Below are 20,722 nucleotides of genomic sequence, written 5' to 3' on the forward strand. Positions count from 1 at the left end.
AAATCTTACTGGTACGCATATAAATAGATGAATAGTCGATCGAAAAAGATCTAAGGACTTGTTACAAGACGGCAAGGAAGAATATTTAATTTTTCAAGTTTATTTTATCATCAGTTGATAGTGTTAATTTGAATTATACCCCATACCATTCTTTATACTGTATAGAAAGTTAGTATTTTATTTTTCGTAATTCAAAATTTCTGTCAGATTAATAGAGATTCGAGCTCAAATTTATAAAATTACCGTCTAAAAAATGACGATTTGAAAAGTTTGTAAAAGATAAAAACAATGTACTATTTTCACTTTTACATTTTATCTTATACAAAATACGTAACTAAAAAATAAACAATTTTTATCAACAAAAAAGCGATTACATGATTACATAAAATCGTAATAAATGTAAAGAGGAACCTCCCAGGTTTCTCAGTAGAGTCGTAACATAAGGCTTGACTGAGAATTGTGAAAGCTGTTCTCAATGCGTGGGTGTCAAAAATCTCACACACTATTCAACGCTGGTTTGTTCTTCTTTGATTTTTTCACGAAGTGTTATTTATCCGATTATTGTTATTATACCTATGGCATAACGCTTGCATCCCAGTAGATTAATGTCTATCCGAAGATTGATATCAAGAAAGCCCGAGTTAACTAACTAAAAGTGATTTTTGAAATCCCTACCCTTGTAGGAACTGCCAAAGTTAAATGACGGGGCCTTGCTTGACCCAGTATTGGGCAACCAAGCTTGGCGCACCGATATTGCCCAGTTTTAGGCCAAGACTGACCAGCCAAGCTTTGGCCAGCCCAATAATTACCCGGGCGTTAGCCTAGACTGGGAAACCTGGACATGGCCGTTGAATGGCAACCCAGACTTGAGCCAGAATTGGATAATCTAGCCTTGGCCATTCAATAAAAAATCCAAATTTCCTTAATCATCAAGTTATAGAATTTTGAACAGTAAATATTTATTGTTTAACGAATGTTTGTGAGCAAATGCTAAAATTGAAAATTTATTATTTAACAAAAACAATTACATATCTTCAAGATTGATATGGTCTTAAAAAAATTGAAATATAATAATTTGCGATTGAATTTTTAATATTGATAATTTTAAATATTAAAACTTATAATAAGATATTAAAGATACACCGAATGATGTATAAAGTCTAAAGTAATATAAGGACTTGACTTTTACATTTTTTTAATTAATAAAAAATTGTCACTCTGTCACCATATGGATTTAGCTTATAATAATGATGAGATGTACGAAGACTTATCCGTCGTACAGCGTAATAAATCATTTATGTAAAATAATTACTGAGATAAAACAATATTTTAAATAATCATGAACAATTTACGGAAATTATTAAATAATAGTTAAATAATGAAATAACTTACTTAAAATAATTATTAAGTTGAAATAACTTTTAAGTTAAAATAATTTACTTGAATAAGTACAAAAATGGCTACTAGAAATAACAAAATAAAGATTATTAAGAATGACTATATTATTAATTAAATAGACATATAAATTAGTTAATCTATATATATATAAGAGATTCCTATCTATATAGTCACTCATCACGATATCTCGGGAACCATCAGACCTAGAAACTTGAAATTTGGTAGGAACATTCCTTTCGCCGAGTAGAGGTCAGCTAAGAACGGATTTTACGGAATTCCACCCACAAAGGGGGTTGCGGGGGCGTTAACAATGAAAAATTCCCGTTTTTAAACTATAGCTCCTATCGACACCAAACTTGGTAGGAATCTTCTGTAGGAGATGTAGAAATAATCTATGAATGAATTTCACGATATTTCACCCCCCATGGGGGCTGCGGGGGTGACTTTGAACAATGAAAATTTTTAATTTTCAAGCTAAAGGTCCTATCGACTCTAAATTTGGTAGAAATCTTCTGTAAATGATGTAAAAATAATTTATGAATGAATTTTACGATATCTCACCCCCACAGGGGGTTGCGGGGGTGGCTTTTAACAATGAAAATTTTTAATTTTCAAGCTAAAGGTCCTATCGACTCCAAATTTGGTAGAAATCTCCTGTAAGAGATGTAGAAATAATCTATGAATGAATTTTACGATATCTCACCCCCCCAGAGGGTTGCGGGGGTGGCTTTTAACAATGAAAATTTTTAATTTTCAAGCTATAGCTCCTATCGACTTCAAATTTAGTAGGAATATTACTTTTACCATGTAGAGGTCAGCTAAGAACGAATTTTAAGAAATTTCTCCCCCAAAGGGGTTTGCGGGGGCGTTAAGAATGAAAAATTCCCGTTTTTAAACTATTAATCCTATGGACTCCAAATTTGGTAGGAATCTTTTGTAAGAGATGTTGAAATTATCTATGAACAAATTTCACGATATCTCACCCCCATAAAGGGTTGCGGGGGTGGCTATTAACAATGAAAATTTTTAATTTTCAAGCTATAACTCCCATCGTTCTCAAATTTGGTAGGAATCTTCTATAAGTGATTTCAAAATGATGTAAGAGCGAATTTTATAACAACCTACTCTCAAAATGGATTGCAGGGGTGGGTGTTAACAATTAAGATTTTTAATTTCCAAGCTATAGCTTCTACAGGTTTTAAATGTGGTAAGAATCTTTTGTATGTGATGTAGGAATGCTATAAGAGCGGATTTTATGATAGCCTACTTATAATATGGATTGCGGGGGTAGGTGTTAACAATTAAGATTTTTAATATCCGAGCTTTAGCTCCTGCAAACCTTGAATTTGAAAATACTTTTGATCTACCCACCTCCTCCTACACATCTACCTCATAATTCTTACGCATTTAACATGTCGCGATATCAATTGTTGCCCAGAAATTATCCTTGAGGCAATAATTTTTTCTATTGACTCAAGAAAATTTATTTGTTTAAAATGGTGTTCTCGGTTAAAAATATTTTAATAATTTCAAGGTTACATATTTTTCAGCGTATTAATAACAAAATAAATTCACATATGATGTTAAATTCAGCTAGAAATAGCTTTACTCGAATTCTGACTTCAAAAGGGATTACGCGTATAAATACAATTCTGTAAACGCCCAGCAAAGCGGGCGGGTAACAGCTAGTAATTATATATAATTATTAACTAATTCATAGCTAAATTTATCATTAAAGACAAATTTGGGATCTGGGGAAATAAAGGATAAAGGGAGAGGGGGGACCTTACTCAGTAGGAATTTTCGGTAACCGAAAAAATAATCCGGACAGCCCAGACCGGGACTCGAACCCAGATCGTTTGGTTACGCCCCAAAGGCTCTACCAGTTAAGCTATGCGAGACACTCGGATTTATAAAAATAAAAATAAATGATTTAGTTAAAATAAGGAAAATGTGTACAGTAAGAGAAAGAAAGGAATAGCGTGCCCTCGGGGCCCGAAGAGAGGAGTTCAAGCGAACATCTTCGGAAAACCCGGAAGAGAAGGTAGAAGTTGAAGAAAATAGACAACTAATTGGGTACTGTTTTCCCCCAAATAGTAATTTTGGAAACGCCCAAGTTTTTGAGGCTCAGAGATCCTCGTATGAACTCGGACTCGTTATCCTGACTTCCTCCTGTTCAGATCAGTCTAGCTAGTTGATAGGAAGTCTAATTTTGAGTCCTCTGCCTGAGTCTCTCGTTAGAACGCACTCTTGTGCGAGAGTCTCGCCAGAGACTCCCTTCGAGGAATCGCTAGAAAAAGATCTCTAAATTTGCGGAATGTCTGAATCTTAGTTAATAGCCGGTGTTCTCCCACGTATACTAAGAAGTGTAATTTTAAACAACAAAAGTAAAAGTTAACTAAAATAAAATGTTAAATAGAATAAAATGATAATATACCGTGTGTGTGTCCATCGACGACCAGGCATGATTAAATTAAATTTGTAAACCTAAAATTGTAAACCTTATATGTTTGTTATATGTTTTAATATCCATGTACGTCGTTTAAATTAAATTCTGAAATTCATAATTATATATATAAAAAATTTCAACAAAAGACAACCACACCGTTTTCCTATATCCTTCTGGGTTCCCGGTCTAGTGGTTGAAAAATACCAGGACCCAAATAAATTTTAATAATATATGTCCAAAATTTAGACGTAATAACTTTTAAACAGATGTAACGAGCAATTCTAAAAACTAATCAGCTCTTAAACATGAAAAATGACTACCAAAGTACTTTGTTCAAGGAACTTCAATAATTCATCTTGGGTCGTTTTTAATATAATGAATTGACTATTAGTACTTAAAAAACTGTGCCGAACGCCGCCAAGTTTGTCAAAATCGATTAATTTGCTAGTAAGATATTTAATTTTGAAAAATTAAAAACAATGTGATTTTTTAAAATGATTTATCAATTCTTTATTAGATGGGATTTCTCTCTGAGAATTTTGGCAAGCTTTTCTCAACCACGCTAAATGCCACCAAGCATTCCAAAATCAATTGATTTTTCTGAAAGTTATTGCCGTTCAAATATTTTCAAAAAAGTGTTTTTACTAAATACAAACTAGACTTTTAAGCTCAAAAAGTATATCAGTTCTATCATAAAGCTTGGAGAGCTCAAAATAACCGTAAAACCATGTAGCTGTAAAACTGTGTATAATAGTCGTAATTTAGAGCGCTTTGCATTTCAAATTAGCGGGAAGTTGCAGGAATAGCCCAGACTATTTTTTTCATTTCATTTTCAAACCGCAATAACTTTTGAATAAATGAACCGATTTTCATCCGGTTAGCGGCATTCGACGAAGTTTTTCAAATTCTATGATATACTTTCAAATACAAATTGATTAGACCGGAAATTTCGGTGTAATCCGAAAAAACCAGTTTTTATCGATTTTTTTCGTCAACGATAATTCACGAACGAATCAACCGATTTTGACCTGCTTGGTGGCGATCGATGTAGTTTTTTGATGTTAAGAGCTGATTAGTTTTTGGAATTGATCGGTAAAGCCGTTTAAAAGTTATTAAAAAAAACCACTTTTGAAAAAAATTTTTTTCGTAGTTTTTTTGAGATTTCTGAACATCTACCGGTCTGAATCGGTCCAAACCATATTCAAAATCTAAGTTCAGTCAAACCCTTTCGATTGGCGTCAACCGCGATAGAATCCGTTCAGAAGTTATGAGAGGCTCACACACACACACACACACACACACACACACACACACACACACACACACACACACACACACACACACACACACACACACACACACACACACACACACACACACACACACACACACACACACACACACACACACACACACACACACACACACACACACACACACACACACACACACACACACACACACACACACATATATATATATATATATATATATATATATATATATATATATATATATATATATATATATATATATATATATATATATATATATATATATATATATATATATATATATATATATATATATATATATATATATATATATATATATATATATATATATATATATATATATATATATATATATATATATATATATATATATATATATATATATATATATATATATATATATATATATATATATATATATATATATATATATATATATATATATATATACATATACACACACACAGTCTAAGGCCTTTTTAAAATCAATAAAAAGTACATAAGCTGTTGTATCCGGGAAACGTAGTTGCATCTGAAGTAGTGCTAGTAGTAGGAAGACATTATCTGTCGTGCTTTTACCTGTACAAAAACCGACCTGCTTCTCTGGAATCAAGTTTTGCAAAGTTGTCTACTATCTCAGCCGGTGGTGCAGAAGTTGGGTGAAGATTTTGGTAATAGAGTTGATGGCTATTCCTCTATAATTGCTCAGATCCATCCTGTTTATTTTCTTGTACATCATAGATATCAAGACCTTGGACCAGTCTTCAAGGACAGATATTGAATTGATAAAATAGCTCGTTGTAATGCTGCTTAGATTTGTATCTAAGTAAGGCAAAATTTTCTTTCTTTTTCCATATTATATTGACCAGTGTAGAGAGTTTTGTTCCATGTCTTTGCAGAATTGTAGTAATGACGTAGTTTCCTTTTTTTTGGCATTATATTCTCCATCAAACCAAGACTTATGGTTCGCATTGGATGGATAGCTGGAAATTTTGATGACCATTTTTGATACCTGGGCTGCCTCGTCGATAAAATTTCTTAAAATTTCAGACAGAACATTCACTGAGGACACGTCAAAGTTTTGACTTACTGATGAAGACCAGCGAAGTTTTTCACGAAAGATATTTACAGCCAAAGATAGTCAGGCAGATGGTGCGTGGCTTTGCGACGACGTAGCGCCCTTGTCAGGGTTATTGGCGAACAAGAACACTGTGACTGGTAGGTGGTCCGAGTTGGTGAGTATGTGGTCGATGTATATATTTTTGACGAAGTTAACGCCAAGAGTATTCACTTAGATCAGATCCACTGTTCTTTTACCAAAAGCGTTTCTAAACGTGAAGCCAGCAGGGGAATTGCTTGGTGTACATTCGTTGAGCATTAAAAAGCCGTTTGCGTTCATGAATTCCAGAATTGCTGTGCCTTGTTTATTAGAAGTGTTGTCACAAACCATACTGTCAGGTTTGAGACACGACCCTTCCAGCAAATTCAGAAATTCAGGAAGGGTGTCTCCGATCCTAGTGTTGAAGTCACCTCCCATAATTATTACGTCAAAGTTTTGAGTCATGATAGCATTTAAAGTCCCTCGAAATATATACAACATCTCTGGTAGATCGGTTTGATTGAGTAGGAAATACAATGATCCAACAATGAGTGTAAGTCCATTGGAGAAGTACTTGACAAAAATTCAGTTCTTGGTCTTATTCAGGATTGTAGTCTGATGGCAATAATTAAGTGTAAGGAGACTCCCGCTACCACGACCAAAGGGTTTGCTTTTCGAAGCTGGGGAAGTAATTTTACTCCAGCTGGCAAATTGGGTCGGTAGGACTATACTGTCAGAGGTCGCCCAGGTTCCCGAGATGTAGAGAAGATTGCTAGATACATTTGTAAAGTCGTCAAGGTTTGACAAGCTTCTTACATTCCAGAAACTGATCGATATGTTATTATTAATGACAGCTGATGTGTTGCATGAACCGAGCTGATTAGCAATATAATTTTTGTGAGTTTTCTAAATGTTGTGAGAGAATGCCGGCTGAATTGTTTGAATTAAAGGCTAAGTTCAGGGAAACCAGAAGTTTATTCTTTGTGCTGGCCTGTACAACTGTCTGTAATGAAGTGTCGTATTTGTAGCACATGCTGATTGTTTCCAGTACTTAAAAGAAAAGTTTCCTGCGATGAGTGATGCAAAATTGAAAGAAAGAATCTTTTATGGACCCCAAATTCGAACTCTATTTCAGGATGCAAATTTTATAGGAAAAATGAACAAAACGGAGAGAGCAGCTTGGGTAAGTTTCAAAAATGTGTTTCAAAACTATTTAGGAAATAGAAAAAGCGAAAGCTACAGGACGTTAGTAAAAGAATTTGTGACAAATTACAAAAATTTAGGTTGCTTAATAAACCTCAAACTACACTTTATGGATTCTCACGTCGACCACTTTCCTGAAAATCTTGGAGGCCATAGTGAAGAATAAGGAGAACAATTTCATTAAGGCATAAGTGAAATGAAAAGTGGGTATCGAGTGAATTAAAATGTCAACATGATGTCAGATTTTTGCTGAATGCTAACAAGAAAAATACCAGTCATTTGAAGATAAAAAAATTCGATACAAACGAACGACAGTCTGAAATTCGAAAATATGGTTTCGGACCTCCTCCTTACATGCTATTTTGTACAAATTTTAAAATGTTTTCAATTTTTCAATTCTAAAATCATATTCCATCCACTATGGCACGCCGTTTTACTTTTTAAACTCATAATAAAATAGTTGTCATAATAATTCATCAAAAAGACCAATTCCATAATAATTATAACAATTCCATGACAAATCGTACCGAGATATTATAACATCGTCTTTTTTTACTTTATTAAATATTGTGCGTAAGTAAAATATTTGCAAACTATGTATACATATTGAAAATTGTGTGCATTTTTATTCTTTAACATATAATTAATTTCATAAGAAAAGAAACAATTATTTTGATTTATGTGTAATATATACGTTGAGTATTTATTTAGAATGTACAATTTCCAATAGGCGAATATTATTGATGCTGCATCGAATTTTATTTTTGTTTGTAGGAAGTGAAATAATATGACGATTTTATAATTTCAAGTATCATCCAATAATAACTAAATATTTCAACGATATAAAAAATTAATGGCTTTAAAATTATGTACATAATGCTAATTCCTTAAATTTTTAACTGATTCTAAAGAATTATAACTTATTGTTGAAAAATTTTTAATGTTATTTTTGAGGACATCCAAAGTGCTAAAAAAACCTATATAATTGACCATTAAATTTCTGTATCTGGTAATTTTTTTCACATTATTAAATAAGCAACGAAAAATAAAAATAAATTACCAGAGAAAATTTTATTTCATAATGAAATATGAATAAATTTTTATAAATCATGAACTTAATTTCATATTTATTCATGATGTTCTATCATCATAAAAATTCAGCAAGTACACTATAACAAAATATTTAAGGAATTATTTTAACGGTTTGAATTAATAGATAATTCGAAAAATTATTTTTACGGACAGTTACGAATGATTTCATGAATTAAAATTATCAATATTGATAATTTTAATTCAGACTTGGAATTAAAATTATCACGAAATATTTTCAATGCAGCCAATACAAAATGGTGGGATTTCATTGGTCTCATTCAAAAGTGGAAAATTGGCCTTGGGTATTGAGTACTATCCCAGTAGTGACCTCTCAGTTATTTTATTTGTTTTAAAAAGCAGTGCAGCCCAGTTGTATTATGGTTGTGTTCTGCAAAACGCACAAAACGTTTGAGTCCTGCAGGATACACACATGTGTATTTAGACAAGATTCTGAGCATTTTGTACGTGGCCTATATGGTACAGTAGTATTTTATTAGTCGTCTCGTGGCGCGAAATCGAAAAATTCGAATTCCATAATAATCTAGTAACTTTAAGGAAGCATGTACAACAAAGACTTTTAACTTCCCGTTAAAAAAATTGAAAATTTTTAAAAGTTGGGAAGTTATTGGTTCCACCCCGTTTTTCGAAAATCGAGTTTTCACCAGATTTCGACTTTTTGAAGTCCTAGGAAGCTTCCCGAATGTTTCTGAGATGATGTCCGTATGTGTGTGTGTGTGTGCATTACCAAACTTAGATTTTTAATAAAATTTGGAACGATTCGGACCAGTAGATTTTGAGAAATCGCAAAAAAACTACAAAAAAAAATTTTTTGAAAAGTGATTTTTTTGGAATCACTTTTAAACGGCTTTAACGATCATTTCCAAAAACTAATCAGCTCTTAACATCAATAAACCGCGTCGATCGCCGCCAGTCCGGTCAAAATCGGTTGATTCGTTCGTGAGTTATCGTGAACGAAAGAAAACCGAAAAAAGTGTTTTTTCGGAATTACTCTGAAATTTTCGGATCGATCAACTAAAACCTAAAAATAACTTATGAGGATGATAAAACTGGTCCAATGCCGCCAACCGCGTGAAAATCGATTAGTCCATTCAAAAGTTATTGCGGCTTGAAAATTCCAACAATAGTGTTCTATGAAACTTCTATCAGACTTTTGAGCTGGGAGAGCTCAAATGCATAGAAATATTATCTCTTTGAACTCAGCAAGCTAAAAATATCACATAAATTATATTTTGAGCTCAAAAATCTCAAAAATGTCATAAGTATAATTTTAAGCGCTTAGGTATGGAATTAGCGGGAAGTTGCAGGGATGGCCTTTAGGGTGAACCGTTTTTCTATTTTTTTTTTTACTTAAGCTATTACCATCAAAATCTAGAAATTCTCCTCAGAAAACGTCGTCGAGGGAAAACCACGATTCTTACGAGTCTTGAGTATCGTTGAGAACTCACAGAAAAAAAAATCAACATGAGGCAAAAAGAAGACCTCAATTAAACAAAAAAAAAATAACAAAAATAAGATAAAAACCAAAATATTTGAAAAAAAAAAAAAATGTTTTAAATATAAAAATGACAATTGCCACTGTCTATATTGCAATGGACTTTTCTCAGAACCTCAGAGTCCTCAGAGTTATGGATTCAATGAAAAATTGTAATAAATGGTCCTATAATTCTTGCGCACGAATTGGCGAAAATTATTCTGACGAATATGTTTGTGATCTTATTTTATTATTATATTATTGTTCAGCTGTTAATTAGTTTTAAATAGATAATAATCAAAAATATAATTAATTTCTTTTATTGCACTCAGAGGTTTTAAACCTACGTACAAGAAAAAATACAGAGATGTTATTTAGCAATGAATTGGTAACATTAGTTTACATTGATTGAAATCATAGGTTGAGTTTTCAGATGAGCTTTTTAAATACGTTATATCTTGAAGCAGACCTTTTTTTTTTTATATTTTTATCAAGTCAAAAGTAGAAATATGAATTGCGTAGAGTAAGACATCCTTGGAGGAATTCAAATAAAACTTTGAGATTAGGTTTCTGTCTGGTGCAGAGGATACCGTGATCAATAATTAATCATTTAATTATTACTGTTTTAATTTTTAAAAAACTGTGTTTTCAATTTTTTGTAAGCCATATAATTTAACTTTTCATTAAATTTTTCAGTTTAATTAAATTCATTCTAATTCATTGACCCCAAAAGTCCTAAAATAATGAATTCTTTAAATTTGTCATTTTTTTTTCGAGTGGTCCATTATGCCCCACACATTACATATTGGCCCGAAATATCATAAAAACATCATAGAGGTCATAACTTGATGAAAAATGGAAAAAAAAATTTTTACCTAATTTATGAGAGGGGCCGTTATGCCAGAGACCGTCGTGTACCTCTCTCCCCGGTATGATTCAATTTTTTGTTAAATTTTTTAATTCCATTGAATTTTTCTAATTCATTTTACGACAAATTTATCACAATTTGAAAAAAAAAATTTTTTTTCGTTACAATTTTTTTCTCGACTTGTCCATTATGCCCCACATATCACGTATTGGCCCAAAATATCATAAAAACATTATAGAGGTCATAACTCGAGGAAAATTGGAAAAAAAAATTTTATCTAATTTTTGAGGGGGGCCGTCGTGCCCCAGGTTCCCCTACATACGGCTACGAACACACACACACACGCGCGCGCACACGCACACACACACACACACATACGGACATCATCTCAGAAACATTCGGGAAGCTTCCTAGGACTTCAAAAAGTCGAAATCTGGTGAAAACTCGATTTTCGAAAAACGGGGTGGAACCAATAACTTCCCAACTTTTAAAAATTTTCAATTTTTTTAACGGGAAGTTAAAAGTCTTTGTTGTACATGCTTCCTTAAAGTTACTAGATTATTATGGAATTCGAATTTTTCGATTTCGCGCCACGAGACGACTAATAAAATACTACTGTACCATATAGGCCACGTACAAAATGCTCAGAATCTTGTCTAAATACACATGTGTGTATCCTGCAGGACTCAAACGTTTTGTGCGTTTTGCAGAACACAACCATAATACAACTGGGCTGCACTGCTTTTTAAAACAAATAAAATAACTGAGAGGTCACTACTGGGATAGTACTCAATACCCAAGGCCAATTTTCCACTTTTGAATGAGACCAATGAAATCCCACCATTTTGTATTGGCTGCATTGAAAATATTTCGTGATAATTTTAATTCCAAGTCTGAATTAAAATTATCAATATTGATAATTTTAATTCATGAAATCATTCGTAACTGTCCGTAAAAATAATTTTTCGAATTATCTATTAATTCAAACCGTTAAAATAATTCCTTAAATATTTTGTTATAGTGTACTTGCTGAATTTTTATGATGATAGAACATCATGAATAAATATGAAATTAAGTTCATGATTTATAAAAATTTATTCATATTTCATTATGAAATAAAATTTTCTCTGGTAATTTATTTTTTATTTTTCGTTGCTTATTTAATAATGTGAAAAAAAATTACCAGATACAGAAATTTAATGGTCAATTATATAGGTTTTTTTAGCACTTTGGATGTCCTCAAAAATAACATTAAAAAATTTTTCAACAATAAGTTATAATTCTTTAGAATCAGTTAAAAATTTAAGGAATTAGCATTATGTACATAATTTTAAAGCCATTAATTTTTTATATCGTTGAAATATTTAGTTATTATTGGATGATACTTGAAATTATAAAATCGTCATATTATTTCACTTCCTACAAACAAAAATAAAATTCGATGCAGCATCAATAATATTCGCCTATTGGAAATTGTACATTCTAAATAAATACTCAACGTATATATTACACATAAATCAAAATAATTGTTTCTTTTCTTATGAAATTAATTATATGTTAAAGAATAAAAATGCACACAATTTTCAATATGTATACATAGTTTGTAAATATTTTACTTACGCACAATATTTAATAAAGTAAAAAAAGACGATGTTATAATATCTCGGTACGATTTGTCATGGAATTGTTATAATTATTATGGAATTGGTCTTTTTGATGAATTATTATGACAACTATTTTATTATGAGTTTAAAAAGTAAAACGGCGTGCCACATTTACTCACATAAAATATACTCGATGTAATTTTTTTCAACGTCGACCATCGTCTTCTCACAGAACAAAACTTTAAACACAAGGTTTCTTTACGTCAAGCCTTTCGTCCATTCTATTATGAATTTTAAAGAGTGCAAATGAGATGTCCGTCTGCATAAGTTTCTTCTATTTTCAATAATATCTATCATTTTTTTCTACTATGATGACAAAAACTATAAGTAACGTTAACTTGAGAAGTTTCTATTTATAAAAACATGTTAAGTTATTTTTATTATCGAATATCCAAAACATTGATTGAGTTACAGAATTAAAAGTATACTTTTAAAGTTTTAGATGCAAAAGATTATTTTTTTTTCGATCAGGAGAAAAAAATTACAAAATATTTGTCACTTCAAAAATCTTTTAAAATATATATAAAGACAGATTTAAATACTGTTCTGAACTATAAATTCTTTAAAAAAAATGTATCTTGTTATTTACATAGTTAAGAATAAATTTGTACTCTGTTTTTCACTTTAAAAGAATGTCATGAGATCTGAAGTACTACTAATTTTTCATTGGCTTGGCACAAGAAAAATATCAAATCAAGAAAGACTTCTGGAAAAATTGATTTATTTTTGAGAAAAATTTCGTAGCTCAATCATTATGAATATTTTCTTAAAGTAAGGACAATATTTCAACTGGAAATTTCATATTTTCTCTGCAAAATGATGCTTAGAATAAAGGGAATAATTTTTGCGATTAACAATTTCTTGTTTTTGCGCATAAAAAAGATCATTCGTGTTCAATAAAATTAATATCAGTGAATATTTTTCAAATTTTAGATAATTTTACATTTTAACTGAACATTCTAAAACCGATTATGATTTTTATCACCTTTTAGATTTTTACCATTTACACAATTGAAACTTTCTTTCAACATCTTCAATAGAAGAACTATTAGAAATTTTTTTTAAATTTCGTTTTGTTTGGAAAAGACTTCGCATAAAATATTCAAATGTTTTTCAATAATCCGAGTGTATAACGATTATAAAACAATTAATCGAAAAAAATTTTTAAGCATGCACTGTTAAAAATTTCTATTGTATTTTTACAAAAAATGTGTTGGAAGTAATTACGCACCACGATTTAGTAATTTTAAAACTCAGTTTTGTAAATTTACTATACTATTTAGTATAATTTAATATAAGAAAATTACAACATATTTGTTGAAATTTACTAAACTTTCACTGAAAAAAAGTTTAGTAAAATTCCTAACACGTATTGTAATTTTACTAATCAAATGATACCCAAGATGTTTAGTAATTTTGGAATGAAGTATTATACACTAGTCACAAAAATTAAGGGATATAAAAAAAATTCCAAATTTTTTGGTGATTTTCAGCGAGCTGTAACTCCGAGGAAAATGATCGCACAGAAAAAAAAAAAAGCAAATTGTAGCTCCAAGTGTCTAGTTTTTAGATATGACCATGAAAATTTTTTGTCATCGTCAGGTCTGGAGAAATCCTAAGAAAACTACTGAATAAAAATTTTTCGAAATTTTTTTTCGTCTTAAAAAAGGTCTACGGGCTTCAAAAAAATTTTTTCGATTGTTTCGTTTAAAAGCTCTTTTAGTAAATTTAATACCCTTTAATTTGACGTAATCAAAAAGCCTGTACGATAATTTGCCGCGGAGTTATCGTCAATCAAAGCAAAAAAGGTTTTTTTGACTTTGGAAATCAATAACTCTGGAAATAATGACCGTATAGGAAATCGAAGGAGGGTTTTGAAAACTACACAATATTCTCTATAAGAAAACGTAAACCGCTTTTGAAGAAAAAATTTTTTTTGAATTGAAAACTCGGACTGAAAAAAAGACAAAAATTCGCATAATTAAGGATATTTGGATAATTTGGTATAACTTTGGATAAAATGGATGAACGAAGGATATCGTTGGTAATTTTTTAACTTCAAAGTGTCCCCTAAAATCCCTAAGAAATTCAAAGCGCTGCGATTTTTTGTTCATAGTGCCCAGAAGCTTCAAATTCTGTGTTTTCGCAAAAATCACCATTATGAGCAACTTTGTGATTTTTATTCATTTTTCCATTGAAAAAAATTTTTTTTTTCAAAATTCTTTATTTTTTCGATCAAAGAGATTGATTTTTCAAGAAATTTGAAAAAAAAAAAATTTCAATTTTTTTCGAAAATTTTTTTCGAAATTTTCTCAATTTTTTTCGACTGTTGTTTTACCGCCGGCATTAGCGTTACTCAAAGCGTACCACGTGGAGGTTGCTCGGTCGGATTTACGCTTCTCACACACACGTGCGCGCGCGCGCGTGTGTGTGTGTGTGTGTGTGTGTGTGTGTCTTTGTCTGCGTGTTTGTCTGTTTGCAGCTGCCAAATGACCTCTGTACGCACGGCAGTAACTGCTCAGTACCGTGTATTGCCACCTCTGTTCCGAATCACAGCTCGTAAACGCTCTTGCATGTTGATGCATCGTCGAATATCACGTTGCGAAATTCCTTGCCAACAACGTAACAACGCTTGAGTCAACTGATGAAGATTGTGCAGTTGCGGATAGTCTCGCCGCAATCGACGCCCAAGCATGTCCCAAACATGCTCAATTGGGTTCAAATCAGGACTCATTGCTGGATGATTAAGCGTTGTTACGTTGTTGGCGCGGAGAAAAGTTCGCGTACGAACTGCAGTGTGAGGACGCGCATTATCCTGCATCAAAATGAACCGTCTTGCGCCCATGCGTGTGCGCATAGGCAGGACGTGTGGCTCCAGAATTTCATCGACGTACCTATCGGCAGTCAACGTCCCACGAACGATGACCAACGGGGTTCTGGTATTGAAGGACACGCCTGCCCACACCATGACTGATCCACCATTGAAAGCTGTAACTGGTCTCGTAAAACCATCCCGATCTCGTTCTCCACGACGGCGCCAAACGAGAGATCGTCTATCGCTGCCATGAAGACAAAATCGAGATTCGTCAGTCCATAATACACTGGTCCACTGTCTACGACCCCAATGGTGATGATCATGAGCATAGGCCAATCGGGCTCGGCGATGTCGTGGAGTGAGCATAGGCACGCGATTTGCGCGTCTAGCGCGTAGTCCTTGCTCTCGAAAGCGATTTCGAACCGTCGATGCCGATATGTGTTGTTGGGGAGGACGTTGTCGACGATTGCGAAATTGATGAGCGATCGTGTGGGCATGCGCAGTAGGGTTTCGACGAGCATCTCGAATGATAGCTCGATCATCACGCTCGGTAGTGATTCGTAGTCTACCTTGACCCGGACGACGATCGTAACTTTGAGTCGCGTTAAATCGGGCATAGGCCCGACTGATAACGGACTGGCTCACTCCCATAGAAGCTGCTACTTCCACCTGACTGTAGCCCTCTTGAAGGAGGGTAACAATGCGAGCCACATCTGTGGCAGCTAAATGTCGACGAGGCATATCAAAAGGTGCTTATCAAAGAAAAGCTTACATAAAATTCACGTAAGGAATTTAGGCTAAAAAGAAAACGTAAAATTCAAGTTTTGTGTGAGGAAAAGCCGAACTCCGCGGGGGTATATCAATTTGTTTTTATTGAATTTTTAAAATGAGATTTAAAACTAAGGCAGTTGTGGCGGACAGAAAAAATTGAGTTAATTTTTTTGACAATAGTGAAGCATTCTGAAGACGATAAAAAAAAAAAAAATAAAAAAAATTTTTGATAAAAAAAATTTCGAAAAAAATTTTCGAAAAAAATTGAAAATTTTTTTTTTTTTTTTTCAAATTTCTTGAAAAATCAATCTCTTTGATCGAAAAATAAAGAATTTTGAAAAAAATTTTTTTCAATGGAAAAATGAATAAAAATCACAAAATTGCTCATAATGGTGATTTTTGCGAAAACACAGAATTTGAAGCTTCTGGGCACTATGAACAAAAAATCGCAGCGCTTTGAATTTCTTAGGGATTTTAGGGGACACTTTGAAGTTAAAAAATTCCCAACGATATCCTTCGTTCATCCATTTTATCCAAAGTTATACCAAGTTATCCAAATATCCTTAATTATGCGAATTTTTGTCTTTTTTCAGTCCGAGTTTTCAATTCAAAAAAATTTTTCTTCAAAAGCGGTTTACGTTCTCTTATAGAGAATATTGTGTAGTTTTCAAAACCCTCCTTCGATTTCCTATACGGTCATTATTTCCAGAGTTATTGATTTCCAAAGTCAAAAAAACTTTTTGCTTTGATTGACGATAACTCCGCGGCAAATTATCGTACAGGCTTTTTGATTACGTCAAATTAAAGGGTATTAAATTTACTAAAAGAGCTTTTAAACGAAACAATCGAAAAATTTTTTTGAAGCCCGTAGACCTTTTTAAGACGAAAAAAATTTCGAAAAATTTTTTTCAGTAGTTTTCTTAAGATTTCTCCAGACCTGACGATGACAAAAAAAATTTTCATGGTCATATCTAAAAACTAGACACTTGGAGCTACAATTTGCTTTTTTTTTTTTTTTCTGTGCGATCATTTTCCTCGGAGTTACAGCTCGCTGAAAATCACCAAAAAATTTGGAATTTTTTTTATATCCCTTAATTTTTGTGACTAGTGTACTTATACTATGCATTCATTCCATCTATATTTAAGAATATTACAGAAAATTTGCAGTAAATTTACTAACTATTTACCAAAAATTGATGAAAATTACTCAACATTTGTTGTAATTTTACTAAAAATTTATCCAAAATTTTTTTAGTAATATTGCAATATGAATGTTGTAATTTAGCTCAATAAATAAATATTAAAAATGTGTGGTAATTATAAAATACTGTATTTTAACTATACTCAATTCATTTTGCTTAAATTTTGGAAAATTATAAAATATTTGTACAGTCGAGTCTTATTTTTTTTTTTTTTTTAACTAGGTTTCCGTTAATATAAGAAAGACATTTGCAATTTTTCAATACGCGTGTTTTAAGTTTATGTAACCACCGAAATAAAAAGTATTCAGTTAATTTAAAATAAGGTACATTTATTAAAAACTCAGTTTAATAAAATTATAAATATTAATGACTTTTATTTCAAGACATACTTAAAGCTATCAAGCATAAGTCAGCAATTTCACACATTACAGATATCGTTTGTAGTATAAAATGATCTCGTTATTCTCATAAAAAATAAATTTTTATAAAATATCAGTAATTGAAATCATATTTCATTACAACTAATATTAACTAATTATTTTATGTAATGTAGTATCATAAAATATAAATAATAATATTATTATTTTTATAGAAATTAGCACCGTAATAATACAATGGTTTAATAATATAAGAAGTCATATAATAGAGAAGTAATAAATATTAAATAGTGACAGTAGAGCAGTCGTCATGTGTTGATGCAGTTACTCTTTAGTATACTCTGTAGTATACGGTTCAATCATCGTGATCAACTTGATAACTTTAGGAGAAACATTTGTTGCCTTTCGGTTCCCACCCCGTTTTGTACCTTTTGAAAGACAAATTTCGAGAAATAGTCTGAAATTTAAATTAAGTGATAAATTAATTTCATATAAACAACAAAAAAAACGGAATAACATAATTTTTAAAAGATTGAAAATTCAGACGAAATAAGTAACAAAGGGAAACTGAGTAAGATGAAATTTTTCTCTTAAAAAACGTCTTAATGCTAATTCTATAATGTCAAGCTAAATTCACAAACTTGCCAATATCAAGTAATAACTTAAAGATTTTTATGACATTTTTTTTCGAGAAACTTAAACTTAAAGTTTTTAGATAGAAGTCAGATGAAAAAATATTTATGCAGAAGAGTTGAAAGTCAAATTTCAATAAAATTTTTAAGCACTCACCGTTGAATTGTCTCCAACGTTCCCTCGATTTCTTTAGGGTAGACGATACCAAATACATAATTAGAAACCAAAATTTAAAAAGTTATTTACTTAATCAATATTAAAATAAATTTATTAAACTTACTTTACACCTCAGTTTCACTTTTTGTTACAAATTACTGAAAACGTAAGGTCGCTTTGAACTATTACAAAAAGAATTCAATGACTTTGTTGAGCTGAAAATGACGTAAACCTGATGGGTGTCAAAATGCGATTGAATGTGGATTAGTTCGTTTCTCATAAGACGTCTTAGTGTCAAGATTTTCTTCTGTCAAAAAAAAGGGGTAGGAGGAAACATGTTAAAGCGTGCATTCTGTACTGTACGATACCACAAACAAACACTGTACGGAATAGTGCGTAATATATAGTCCAGTATTTGTTATAAGTCTATACTGCTGTCCTTTTTGTGAGTGAGATATCGTGATAATATGACAAAAAAACGAACAGACTTAAAACACGTACTAGACTGTGGTGTGTTCGAGCCATTTTCCCGAAATAAATTTGACACTGGGTGATATGATTGGGTTTTTAAAATTAAACATATCTGCTATGCCGCTAGCGGCTAGTATGCAATTTGAATGTTCTCTCAACATATAAATAATTTTTTTTTCATAACATTATTTAAATAAAATTGAATGATAAGATTTTAATTATTGAAATGATTTTCTATATTATTTTTTATGAATAAAAAATTTATTGAGGGAAATGTCGTTACTTACTGACAGAGTTTAGTCGCAAATAGACTATAATGTTAAAACCTATTACTATATGTTACCTACACTATGCTTAAAACTATTTTTTTCCCCTCTCAGCGGAAAGTGGCAACTTTCGTCACGATGCGCGAAACAAAGTTGATGCTTCGCCTGATAAAAAAATAGTATACACTTCACGGAAAGTAAATAAAAAAGCCTCAGATCACATGTTTGTTACTTCGGCTTCGCCTCGGCCACCAATTACATGTGATCTGAGACAATTCTTACTTTTTACTTCTCTAAGTGTGTAATATACTATATTGTGAAGTCTAACCCTCTGTATTGTCCTTAGTGAAACATGTTTTTCTTTTTAACTAAGACCGTAATATTTGGTTATACTGCACATAGTAAAATGAGGAGTCCTTTGTCAACTCAAGTACCTAAAGTCATAAAATCAAGCCTATACAGGCTTTCTTGTTCTGGCTGCACAAATGTGCCTTAAATGTGTTTTTCACATTTAAAAACTAATAAAATAAAATACGTTATTTTTCTAAAATGAATATTTTTATGAACAAAATATCTAGAATAAAAAATTAAAAGTTTGTAACTGATTTTTTTTTTGCTCAAAGAATCTAACAGACTCGCCCACCAACTTTGGACCCATTTTTTTCAGAAAAAAGTTTGTCATCAGAAAAAATTAATATTGTTTTTTTTATATACAGGATTTGAAATGAATTTTAAATATTTGCAGATTTTGTTGAATCGCTCAAAATAAGTCGGAATTCTAAAAAATGTTATTGAATTTAAATAGTTCAATGAAAATTAAGCAAATCAAAATTATTGATCATGAAAAAAAAATCGAAATTACATAATGAAATATTTTTGCATAATTTAATTTAAGTTTTTAGATAATTCTTTGTTATGAAAAGAATTTTTAATATCTCCATTGTAATAAATAAATAAATTTTCGGTACATTTTTTCTGTAATTTTTCTTCTCGGAAATAAAATTCCAAGAAACGTTTGTTAATATGAAAAGTTTTCTATAAAATCTCAGCAAATAGTCTCGTACAATTGCTGAGATCATTGAAAAAATAAAAATTTTCGACAAAATTACAATTCACAAAGTAATTGTACAATCGAAAATTGAATAATACAAAAAAAAGTATTAAATTTTTAAAGTCGTCATTGTAATTCATATTACAACTTTAGTTCGTGAAAACCAAAAAAATTCTAGTAAATAAAATTATAAAAAATGTTTGCAAATATAAGACATTTTTAAAATAATTCAGCAAACAGTCTTGTAAAATTACCACACACATTAAAAAAAATAATAATTGTTGGTGAAATTACAATTCATGATATAATTTCACAATCAAAATTTGAATATTACAAAGAAAATTACTAAATTTTCAATGACCCTATTGTAATTTCTATTACAACTTTCTTTTGTGATTTTATAAAAATTTCTAGTAAACC

This window comes from Cotesia typhae, unplaced genomic scaffold, assembly GCF_013202065.1.
Source record: "Cotesia typhae breed Kobodo isofemale line unplaced genomic scaffold, CoteBio_Ctyphae contig_65, whole genome shotgun sequence".
Lineage (NCBI taxonomy): Eukaryota > Metazoa > Arthropoda > Insecta > Hymenoptera > Braconidae > Cotesia > Cotesia typhae.